This window comes from Pan troglodytes, chromosome 18 (assembly GCF_028858775.2).
Source record: "Pan troglodytes isolate AG18354 chromosome 18, NHGRI_mPanTro3-v2.0_pri, whole genome shotgun sequence".
Lineage (NCBI taxonomy): Eukaryota > Metazoa > Chordata > Mammalia > Primates > Hominidae > Pan > Pan troglodytes.
In genome coordinates this window covers 28,969,086-28,982,059 of record NC_072416.2, presented here as the reverse complement: position 1 = coordinate 28,982,059, position 12,974 = coordinate 28,969,086, and positions in this window count along the sequence as shown.

Here is a 12,974-nt window from a genome sequence, read left to right as displayed (position 1 = left end):
CAGATCTGACAGTGAGGACACTTCAAGTCCGAATGTCAGTGATGTCCTAGGAAATTATTTGCTGAGGCTTGTGGCTGCACTGGATACACTTGCAATAATGAAAAGTTAATTTGAGGTCCAGAAAGTGGTGAAGTCACTGAGCAATACCGCTTTATTTCACAGAGTCCAACTGCCAAGTATCTCTTTACAATTTTTAGTGTGAAATAATGGAAGTTTTATTTATTAAGGAAAAAAGAAAATCCAACCATGATAACTCTCTTTTTAAATGTGCAATGAGTTTATTTATTTTTGTTATTTTTCTTCTCAATTTTTATTTTAGGCTCAAGGGGTACATGTGCAGGTGTGTTATATGGGTAAATTGTGTTTTGCAAGGGTTTGGTGAACAGATAGTTTTGTCGCCCAGGTAATCGTAACACCCAGTAGGTAGTTTTTCAGTCCTCATCCTCTTCCCACCCTCCACTGTCAGGTAGGCCCTGGTGTCCATTGTTCCCTTTTTTGTGTCCATGTGTACTCAGTGTTTAGCTCATGCTTGTAAGTGAGAAAATGCAGTATTTGTTTTTCCGTTCCTGTGTTAATTTACTTAGGATAATGGCCTCCAGCTCCATCTGTGTTGCTGCAAAGGACACGATCTCATTCTTTTTTATGGCTATGTAGTATTCTACGGTGTGTACGTACCACCTTTTCTTTCTCCTGTCCACCGTTGAAGGGCATTTAGGTGCATTCCATGTCTTTGCTATTGTGAATAGTGCCGCGATGAATATCCAAGAGCACTTGTCTTTAGGGTAAAACAATTTATATTCCTTAGAGTATACACCCAGTAATGAGATTGCTGAGTTGAATTGTACTTCTATTTTAAGTTCTTTCAGAAATCTCTAGACCACTTTCCACAGTGGCTAAACTAATTTACATTTCCGCCAGCAGTGTGTAAGCATTCCCTTTTCTCCACAACCTTGCCAGCATCTGTTATGCTTTTATTTTTTAATAACAGCCATTCTGACTCGTGCGAGATGGTATCTCATTGTGGTTTTGATTTGCGTTTCCTCAATGATTAGTAATATTGAGCATTTCTGTATGAGTTTGTTGAACTGCAAAGTCTTTGAAGCTGTAATAGGGATCCCAGAAAGTCTTCTACCTTACCGTATAATAATAGTGGACCCAAAGAAGGGCATTGGTGATGTGACAGTTAAGAATGATGATAATGAATTATTGCACATGGCTCATGACCTGGCCATGTGACTGCTCCTTGCTTTGAAACACTAAAACCCAAATTCTTTATCCTCTAATCTATAAGCAACAATAGTGCCTAGCAGAAGCTGGCTCTCTGTGGGTGGAATTTGGGATTCTTAGCTAATGCCTAGGGAAGTCTACAAGAAGCTCTTTGGAACCTCTGGAGCAATAATATGGAATTATGAAGTCACATGTGAACATTCAGTTGGACTATTGGGTTAGAAAGCATAGGGGCATGGATGCTGGGCTGGATTCCCTCAAAGAATATCTCTTGAAATCTTTTTCTTTGGAGAAAGAGAAGACCTACACATGCTTAATGCTTTTACTGCAGAGGACTGAACTGCCTGTCCCCTGAATTTATATGTTGAAGCCCTAACCTTAATGTGATTATAATTGGAAGTTGGGCCTTTATGAAAGTAAGTAAGGTCAAATGAGGCCACAGGATGGGGCCCTGATCTGATAGGATTAGTGTCCTTGTAAGACAGGATGCAAGAAAGCTCACTCTCCCTCTCTTTTCACCATGAGAAGACACAGCAAGAAGGTGGCTGCCCAAAACCTAGGAAGAAAGTTCTCACCAGGAGCCAAATTGACTGGCAACTGGATCTGGGACTTCTAGGACCTAGATAAATATATTGAGATGGAGTCTTGCTCTGTCACCTGGGCTGGAGTGCAATGCAACGGCACGATCTTGGCTCACTGCAACCTCCACCTCCCGGGTTCAAGCGATTCTCTTGCCTCAGACTCCCCAGTAGCTGGGATAAGTGTGCACCACCACGCCCAGCTAATTTTTTGTATTTTTAGTAGAGACAGGGTTTCACTATGTTGGCCAAGCTGGTCTCAAACTCCTGACCTCAGGTGATCCACCCACCTCTGCTTACCAAAGTGCTGGGATTACAGGTGTGAGCCACCGCACCCAGCCAAATTTCTTTTGTTTAAGCCACCCAGCCTATGAGTATTTTATTGTAGCAACCCGACTAGACTAAGATGGCAACATGTCAGGGTATTCAGACTTACTTAATGAAAGATCAGGAGGACTGAAAGAACTATGTCCAGTGGGCAGCTGATAAACTCCTGAGTTGACTGTGCAAAGCTTAATTCCCTGGGCTGAGGTTCTAATAAGGGTTGGCATTTTCCTCCACACTTTTTATTCTGCTGTGTGGAAAAGATGGATAACCCTTCCAAGGAGGTTTAACTGGTGTCTCCAAGTCTCTGATGTTTTCTTCTACCCACTGAGACCAAAGTTAGTGGAATCTTTGTATCTTCTCTGTCAGACAGCCAAGAATCCCTTCTACCTTTATGTGGGAATGAAAGTTCTGCAGAACCAAAAAACAAAAACCAAAATCCAATGTAGGTCTGCTCTGCTACATTGTGGCAAAAGAAAATCAAAGGAGGACTAGTTAGACTTCGGGAGGCTGAGGTGGGAGGATCACTTGAGCTCAGGACTTCAAGGCTGTAGTGAGCTGTGATTGCGCCACTGTACTCCATACACTCCAGCCTGGGCAACAGAGCAAGACCCGTCTAAAAACAAAACAAAACAAAACAAAACAACACAACACACACACACACAAAACTAGATGGTAGATGGAAGTTTCTTTTTCAGGGATATATTCAAATACTTTTATCTGCCATTTACTGAAGAGACTCCAGCTCACAAACCTGGAAAGCAATGCATGTTGGCAATTGAGACTTATATTATCTGTGAACAAACATCTGAAGAAATCATCATGAAAGAGCTCCTCCTTTTCTAAAGAGGGAAGACAAGACCACATGACAAACCTGTGCAAAGGCCTAAATCTCATTAAGTAACAGCTATCACTCCCAGCTACAATTGCAATTGTGTTCTATTTCCTTTTTTTTTTTTTTTTTTTTTTTTTTTTGAGACCGGGTTTTACTCTGTGGCTCAGGCTGGAGTGTAGTGGCACAATCATAGCTCAATGCAGCCTTGACCTCCTGGGCTCAAGTGATCCTCCTGCCTGAGCCTCCCAAGTACCTGGGACTGTAGGTTCAGGCCACCATGCCCAGCTAAGCAATTGTGTTTCTAATGACAAGAGATACTCCTTGCCATTCAATATTACCTGCATGAGACAGACTGAATTACTGCCTTGACTTCATCTGTTGCATCTCCTGCTTCCTCATTTTAAGCCAGATGTCAACTTAGCCCATACTACACCAAAATCCAGTCTGAAGTGGAAGGCAGAGAACAGAAGTCTGCCATCCATGCTGGTGTAGGGTTTTCTGTCTACCTGCACACCCAGCATATAATATGACCTTGCATGTTTTGTTTTGTTTTGTTTTGTTTTGTTTTTATTTTTTTTTTAGATGAAGTTTCGCTCTTGTTACCCAGGCTGGAGTGCAGTAGTGTGATCTTGGCTCAATGCAACCTCTGCCTCCCAGGTTCATGTGATTCTCCTGCCTTAGCCTCCCAAGTAGCTGGGATCACAGGCGCCTACCACCACGCCCAGCTAATTTTTTTGTATTTTTAGTAGAGACGGGGTTTCACCATGTTGGCCACGCTGGTCTTGAACTCCTGACCTCAGGTGATCTGACCGCCAAGGCCTAGCAGAGTGCTGGGATTACAGGCATGAGCCACCGTGCCCGGCCACATGTTTTCTTATTTTTAATAAACACCATACTTAAGGAACAGAAATGAATAAGCCTTCTTCTTATCAGTTGGTTTTCCTGTTATATGTAGCCAAATATGATATAACCTCAATTAGTATAAATAATACGGACATTTCCTGTTCCTTCAAATGAGATCCCAAGTCCACTCAACCAATCTCAGCTACTACTGACTTTATCCATCATATTCTAGGCTCTGTAGAATATAAGCCTATCTGACTAGAATAAACACTCCATGAGAAAGAGAACCTTGTCTGTCTTCCTAATATCATAACCATGCATTTAGAATAATGCTGGGCACACAGTGGGTGCGTACTGGTGTTTATCGAATGAAAGGTGTTCCTAGCATTCTTCTATCTGAATTGTTATTTCCTTGACTCAGAGTTTCCATTCCTTTATCATCTACCTCACCACCTGCTTCCCTAGTTAGACTCCTGAGAGAAATGGAGAGACTGAGGCAATGGCAGGGAAGAGAGGGCTCACTGACTCAGGAGTCAGAGCAACTGAGGGTCCACCCACCAGCTATGTGGCCTTGGGTCATTTGCTTAATTCTTTTGAGGCTCTTTCATTAAATGACCATGATGATGATGTCAGTGGACAGTGTGGAATTCTGCCCAGATTCCTTCATCAGGACTGACACACTCATCCCCCAGGTGCTGAGAATATTGGCTGTTGACCTCTCACCTCCATGTCCCTCACTGAGTACTGTCCTTTGTAGCAGGGAGCTGCCTTGTGCAAGGTTATGTCCCTTCTATGGGGTAGCCCCCAAACAATAAGCAACTGATGTGCCTAGACACAGGAGCAGAACCGTTGTGTCTGTCTGCAAGAACTCGGAAGGTCACCCCACTCTGGATCTCCCTGCAGGAGCTTCATTGTAGCCACTTTGCAGGTCAGCTTCTCTACCTCTCCAATCCTGCCTCCCTCACTTCCTTACTTTCTTTGATCTCCAGAGACTAATCCTCAGGAATCCTTCTGCATGCAATTCTCCATTTCAGGGTCTGTTTCCTGGAAACGTTATCTAAAACAATACTGGTGATGGGGAGCATAATAGTAATAGCTTATTCAACAGGGCTGTGTGAAAATGGAATGAGATCATGAGTGTTGAGAGTGCATGTTGTTGCTGCTGTCTAACATGTGCTAGTTAAATCCAATCGGAAGTGTCCCTCTAGCAGGAAAAAAAGAATGAATCTCCTCCAGAGACATTTGGTATGATTTATATCTTCTTATGATGTTGTCCAAGGGGAGATTCATTAGTATCTCTGTTCTGATTGTTCTGGTCCTGGACCCCCAGGGGGAAGTACTCGATGGAGTGGGGCTGTTCCCTATAATATGTTCCAAGTCCTTGGCATTCTGTGTGCTGTGAAAGTTTCACTCCCTCTGGGCTGTTTCATCAGAATCCATCCCCAGAAGCTATAAACAACCCCATCACCTCCTTTCTTAGCTTCCAAGAGCACTAATCCTCTATCTAGTGCTTTATCAGTCTATTGAGAAATGGCCACAGAAACCTGACAATCTAAACAGAATATAGTGTGGGAAATTGTATTAGACCTCCCTGTAATTCACCAAACATCACAGGCAGTAAAATTCCAATACCATGCTGATTCTTTTATTGTAATGAGAATACAAATGGATGCAACGTCAATCCACCCTTATTGCAATATTAAAATTCTGCTAAAATACTGCACTGAACTCACACTTTGGGGGAAATCCCATGATAACCTACTCAAAACTGTCCTAGAATCAGCTTGAGATTGTTCAGGATTTTTCGCTGGATGATACTGAAAGAGGATGTGCCCTTTCAAGAAAAATCACTCCCATTGGGATCTTGAAATAGAGGTACTTAGAAAATTCACTAAAGGAAGCGTGCCTGATGGGATAGAATTGCAGATAGAGGGCTTGAGATAAGGCACGTGCCGGGCAATTTTGGTCCATATTTATTATTCTTCCCGGACAACATCTTCAGGCCTACCTGTCAAGGAGGGCTCAGGCATGGTTCTGGCAAAAAAGACACAATTAGAGACAAACCCTGGGTAGAGGGCAGGCAGATAGTGACAGGAAATTTCGACCACACTTCTAGAAAAAGCAGAGCAGTGGACAGGTGTCCAGGTGAGTGACACTGATGTGATTCCAGGTGAACCTACATTTCATGGAAGAACCTGAGCTTATAATCAGCAGGAGATAAAAGCGTGTGACGGTGCCCACATGAAACCATGCCTATTTCGTACTCTCTCCAGATGCCTGGTTTTGATTAAGAAGCAACGTTCCCGGCCAGGTCTGGTGGCTCACTCCTACAATCCCAGCACTTTGGGAGGCCTAGGCAGGCAGATCACGAGGTCCGGAGTTTGAGACCAGCCTGACCAACATGGTGAAACCCCGTCTCTACTAAAAATACAAAAATTAGCTGGGTGCAGTGGTGCACACCTGTAATCCCAGCTACTCAGTAGGCTGAGGCAAGAGAATCTCTTGGACCCGGGAGGCGGAGGTTGTAGTGAGCCAAGATGGGACCACTGCACTCCAGCCTGGGCGACAGAGTGAGACTCCATCTCAAAACAAAACAAAACAAAACAACAACAACAAACAAACAACAACAAAACAAACAAACAAAAAAGAAAGCAACGTTCCCAACCACAGGAAATAAATTATATCTCTAAGCCAATCAAGGTCAAGGCAATCTGTGGCTGTGGCTGGTGGGTTGTTCCAGGGTAAGCTTGTTTCTAGTCTGCTGGGGCCTTCTGGGAAAGACATTCCCTCATGGAAACAGAGAGGTAAATTCTATGACCCTGCCATTCCACTCCTAAGTTATATATTCACCAAAACATACACACCAGGAAGTCACATCAGCACTATTCAGGATCTACAAAACTTAGAAGCAACTCAAATAATTATCAGCAATTGGATAAATAAATCTTGTTAGATATGTGGAAAGGATCACTATATAGCAATGAGAAAGAACAAACTATAGATAGTCTCAGCTATGTGGATAAATCTCAGGAAACAGAAGAAGACAGTTGCCTAAAAGAAAGAGTTGTGTGATTCCATTTATAAAAAGTTAACAACAAAAAAAAGGAAGCCATCGTATCTATGGTGTTTGAAGTTAGGTTAGTGATTTCTCTTGGGGGCAGTGAGATTGGAATGTGGCCAAGGGTGCTTCTGGTGATGTTCTGTATCATGGTTTGTGTGCTTTGTTTCATGCCTCAGTTTACTTTGTGAAAAGTCACCTAATGTGCATTTTTGATGTGTGTACTCTTTGTACATGTGTTATACATCATCGAACATTTATATTTAAAGTTAAAAATGGATTGAGTGGAGAGCTCTATTGCTTCCTGCTTTGATGCTGTCTGGTAAAGAGGCAATGGCTGGAGCAGTGGCAGCTATTTTATAACCATAAAAAAACACACATAAGGAGGAAAACTCAATATTCCAAGGAAGGTGGACTGAAGACTATAATAGCTCCTGTCCTTGGCATGTCTGAGCTGTGGAATTCTCCTCAACACTGCCTACCTCTGGACCTTGCTTTAAGAAGAGAATACATTTACTGATGGCTCAAGCCACATTGCTGCATCTTCTGTTTCTTGCAGCCCACAGCAGCCCAATTGACTCTGAGAATGGAAAGTGTATGATATAAACCCTGTGGGGAAAAGGGGACTGGAGGCATCTGAGAAACAGTTGACGTATTTGCTTTGTAGTCTGAGCTCTAAATCCAGTTGGTGCTGAGCTTGGAAGCTTAGTGAAGGGAATGCTGAGACATAGTGTCATATCCATCAGACTGAGTATTTGTTCTCTAGAAGCAACTCTCATTCCAGACCAACCTCCTTGTGGAAGACTATTGCTGGTCTTCTTGTCTTTGTCAGAAATTGCTCAGGAACTGGATAACTGACAAATGGGGAGAGAAGGACATTAGCCATAATGGTTGCAAGGGATTTAGAGAAATGGACCCACACACAAGCTGCCTTCCTTCTTGCTTTTGATGTAAGGATTCATTCCTTTTTCCATATTGAAAGCAAGACTGTGTTTTTGGAAAACACCAGGTCTCTTTGTTCTTCATCTGGGTGCCTAGAAAACCCTACCCACCGTTTATGAGTTCATTGCTTGGCAGAAGTTCCCACATGAAGACCTCATCAGAAAAGCATGCAAAAATAGGTCACCGTCTCTTCCTAAGCCTTTCAGCAAAGGCAGCTACTTTCTCTGCTGATCTGCCAATGAAGCCTTTGGAGTGTCAGAGAGGAGGAAAACCCTGCAGACATGGCTGAGTCCTGATGTCACAGCCCCAGTGGGCTACAGAGACTTTCTCCCTCCATCTCCCTCATAGAGCGCAGGGCAGACAAGATGTCAGGGAAACTCTCACAGGTTCCTGTTTAAATCCCGTGTGACAATGTCCCATGGCCATCGGCCTGGAATTCAGCTCTGACAATAGCCCAGAGGCAGAGGAGAGAAATGCATTTGTAAGAAAGTGTGAGGACCACTGTCCTTGTGAAGATAGTGGCTATACAGTTACCTGATGTCAGGTCCTCTTCACTCTGCTCATCCTTGCCTGGGCATAACCTCCTCTTACCCAGAGCTAGAATCAAAGGAGGCACTGTCACACCAGACTTGGAAACCCTGAGAAGTCAGATGCCCTTTCCTTCCTCCCAGGATGACCTCACACCCATCAGAAGGCACAGCACTGAGGATCACATGGATCATGATGGTCACTGTTTATGGAGCACATAACTATAGGCCAGTCATTGTGAGAAGCCTTCTCGTTTTGGCATGCATCTCACAATCATCATTTTATAGTCTCCTTTTTATAGATAACATTCAATGTGGTGGCCTGACTTTCCAAAAGCCACCTAATAAGTAGCAGAGCTGGCCTAGTGGACTTTTCCTGCCCCTCTGCATCTGCAGGTATAAGGAGAACAAAGATTGTGGCAGCAATAACATTGGGAGTGTTGACCTGCTCCCGGGCCTTTATCTATGAAGGATTGGGCAAGTTCCTTCCTCTTTGAAGCACTGTCTCTACCTGGGAGATAAGGGCTCCAAATAAGACTCTTATTTGGATGTTTTGTAGTTCAAACTTCTGGAAACCATTAATTCTTGGATAATGAAAAGTATTCTCAGAACCACACAGAAGGGAGTGCAGACAGTGTCAATTTAGGGAGGTAGATAAAAAAGTCAATCAGAAGCTTAGGGTGAAGGAAGAAACTTGCATGTATTAGGTGTGTTATGGTCCAAATTGTGTCCCCTCCAAAATTTATATGCTAAGTCCTAAATATGAATATGTGCCTTCATTTGCAGGGAGAGCCATTAAATAGGTAACTAAGGTAAAATGAGGCAACATGAGTGGGTCCTGATCCAGTATGACTGTTGCTCTTTTAAGAAGAGATTAGGGGCCGGGTGCGGTGGCTCACGCCTGTAATCCCAGCCCTTTGGGAGGCCGAGGCGGGCAGATCACAAGGTCAGGAGATCAAGACCATCCTGGCTAACACGGTGAAACCCCGTCTCTACTAAAAATACAAAAAATTAGCTGGGCGTGGTGGTGGGTGCCTGTAGTCCCAGCTACTCAGGAGGCTGAGGCAGGAGAATGGCGTGAACCCAGGAGGCAGAACTTGCAGTGAGCCGAGATCTCGCCACTGCACTCCAGTCTGGGCAACAGAGCGAGACTCTGTCTTAAAAAAAAAAAAAAAAAGAAGAGATTAGGATGCACAGAACACAGACTAAGGAATGAGCCTGTGAGGACACAGCAAGAAGGTGGCCGTCTGCAAGCCAAAGAGAGAGGCCTCAGAAAAACACCAACCCTGCCAACTCCTTGATCTTGGACTTCCGCTTCCAGTACTGTGAGAAAATAAATCTCTGTTGTTTAAGCCAGGGGTCTCCAATTCCCGGGCCATGAACTGGTACTGTCCATAGCCTTTTAGGAACTGGGCGCAGGCAAGTGAGCGAAGCTTCATCTGTATTTACAGCCACTCCCCATTGCTTGAATTACTGCCTGAGCTCCGCCCCCTGTGAGATCAGCAGTGGCATTAGATTCTCATAGGAGTGTGAACCCGGTTGTGAACTGCGCATGCAAGGGATCTAGGTTGCGCACTCCTTATGAGAATCTAGTGCCTGATGATCTGTCACTGTCTTCAGTCACCCGCAAATGGGAGCATCTAGTCTAGATGCAGGAAAACAAGCTCAGGGCTACCACTGATTCTACATTATGGTCAGTTGTATGTTTCATTATATATTACAGTGTAATGACAATAGAAATAAAGTACATAATAAATGTAATGTGCTTGAATTATCCCAAAACCATTCACTACCTTCCACCCCAACAGCCTCATCCATGGAAAAAATGTCTTACTCAAAACTGGTCCCTGGCACCAAAAATTTGGAGACCACTGTTTTAAGCCACCCAACTTGCCATATGAGTTACGGCAGCTCTAGCAAATAAACACAAGATACTACTAGATGTCAGGCAATAGTAGACTCCTGAGATCTTGCATCTTGTACCTGCTTAGTATTGGCCACCTTCGTCATGTGTCAAAATCCCCCTGGATATTAACATACATATGTTCAAGTTCTACCCCAAAGAATACTGTTGCAATTGGTCTGGAGGTGATTTCCTGGTGATTCTAATGAGCAGCCAGGATTGAGAATTATCTTTCCAGATCTTTGAGTCATTGGCCTTTCTTTTCGTTCGGGTCTGGGCTCAAAGGTCATGTCCACAGGGAAGCCCCCAGGAACACCCCATCCAAGGTAGCCACTCTTATGACCTCTGTTTTGGTTTCCTCAGAGAATTAAACCGCCCTGTCAACTAATCGTTGATTTATGTTTGTTCATTTTTTTCACCTCATTTCTTTTTGTTGTTTGTTAGCTTTTTTGTTTTTTGTTTTTGTTTTTGTTTAAGAGACAGGGTCTCAGTCTGTCACCCAGGCTAGAGTGCAGTGGTGGCTCAATCATAACTCACTGGAGCCTCTGACCCCAGCGATCCTCCTACCTCAACTCCCAAGTGGCTGAGACTACAGGTACATGCCACCACACCTGGCTAATCTTTTTTATTTTTATTTTTTTGTAGGACAGAGTCTTGCGATGTTGCTCAGGCTGGACTCAAACTCCTGGCCTCAGGTCATCCTCCTACCTTAAGCTTCCCAGTAGCTGGGACAACAGGCACCAGCCATAAATTTTTAAAATTTTTTTTGTAGAGACAGGGTCTCTTACTCTTGATCAGACTGGACTCAAAGTCCTGGCCTCAAGCAATCCTACTACCTTAAGCTCCCTAGGAGCTGGGATGACAGGCATAAGACATCACATCCAACTAATTAAAATATAAAAAAATATTTTTTTGTAGAGGCAGGGTCTTGCTATGTTACTCAGGCTGCTTTTGAACTCCTGGCCTCAAGCAATCCTCCCACCCCAGCTTCCCAAAGCATTGGAATTACAGGTATGAACCACCACACCTGCTCTAATCTTTGATTTATAGGTTTATTTGTTTATTTTTTCTCTATCTAAAACTATAAACTTCACGAGATAGGGTACCTGGGGTTTCCCTTTTAAGGCTGACCATAGTTCTATGGGCTACATATTATGATCTCTATTTGTGGATGAGAAAACTCAGGTGCAGAGAAGATAGTAACTCATCTGCCCCGCTCCAACATGCAGGTCAGAAGTGGTAAAAGTTGGGTTTGAGCTCAGGTTTAACTGAATTCATAGCCACCTTACCGGCCACTTACACATTAATTATTTCTTTGCCACATTATACTTTATTTACTATTTTTTCATCACAGGATCTCATTTACTCTCACAATGGAACTCCATCATAAAAACTATCATAAACCCCATTTTAAAGATGAGAAAACTGGAGCCTAGGAGAGTGGGGGGATTCATGCATGATTACACAGCCCCAAGGGTGCAGTTTCTTCCATCCACAAATCCTATTATTTTCTCCATTCCGATTCTGTTTTGTGTCCCTCCTTCACCTATTTATCAAATGTCCTCTCCTTTCTGCAAAGGAGTAAGGGGACTTGGCCCATCAATGTGACAAAGCAGCAGCTCTGCTAGTCAGACCCGCCAGGAGGAGGATCAACCCACCAAGGACTATCCCAGCGCAACTGTTCCCAGCCGCAAGCTGTGCCTGTCTCTCCCTGGCAGCTCTGCCAAGCCAAGGCTGCCTGTTGGCACGTCAGCACTGAATTAGAAAAATGATAAGGTTAGAACATTCTAGGAGAAGGGAACAGGGATTAGAGTCCCAGCTTTGCGTGGCTGTGAAGGAGTCAGTGGGAATCAAGTGGCAAAGAACTGAAGGACACAGGGGGACAAGAACTGGCATTTATTGGGCACCTGCGGTGTGCCAGGCACTAGTCACACATGAGTTCACTTAATCTTTAAGTGGCCTTGTGAGGAATTAGCTGGAAATATAGGAGTCATCATTGACAGCTTTCTCTCCTCTCTGCTCAAATTCAGTTCAATGAATTGCTTAATATCACTTCTCACGGTGTTCTCTGCCCCCTGCTATGGACAGGCTTCCATCATTTTTTGCACAAATTGCCTTGTAACCAGTCTGTCAACATCCTCTCTGGTTCCTCTCCAATATAGTGTCCATACTGCAGCCAGAATAATCTCCTTTTTTTTTTTTTTTTTTTTTTTGAGATGGGTCTTGCTCTGTCGCCTGGGCTGGCTGGAGTACAGTGGTGCCATCCTAGCTCACTGCATCCTCCAACTCATGGGCTCAAGTGATCCTCTCACCTTAGCCTTCTAAGTAGCTGAGACCACAGGTGTGCACCATGATGCCCACATAATTTTTAAAATTTTGTAGAGTAGGGGTCTCACTGTGTTGTCCAGGCTGGTCTTCAATTCCTGGGCTCAAGTCATCCTCCCTCCTTGGCCCCCTCAAGTGCTGAGATTAGAGGCATGAGCCACCATGCCTGGCCCAGAGCGAGCTTTTTGAAATGCCAATAGGTTGGAGTCTTCCCTCTGCTTACAACCTTTGACTGCTGTCTATTTTTCTTGAGATGAAGACCAAATCCTTAACAAGGTGTCCTAGTATAAATTACTGGAGGATCCACATTCTGCCTACCTTTCCATCCCTTCCTTCTCTGCATGCCAGTCCTCCTGGCTCTCTTTCAGCTTCTGCAACACACCATGTTCCCTCCAGTCTCCAGGCCTTTACG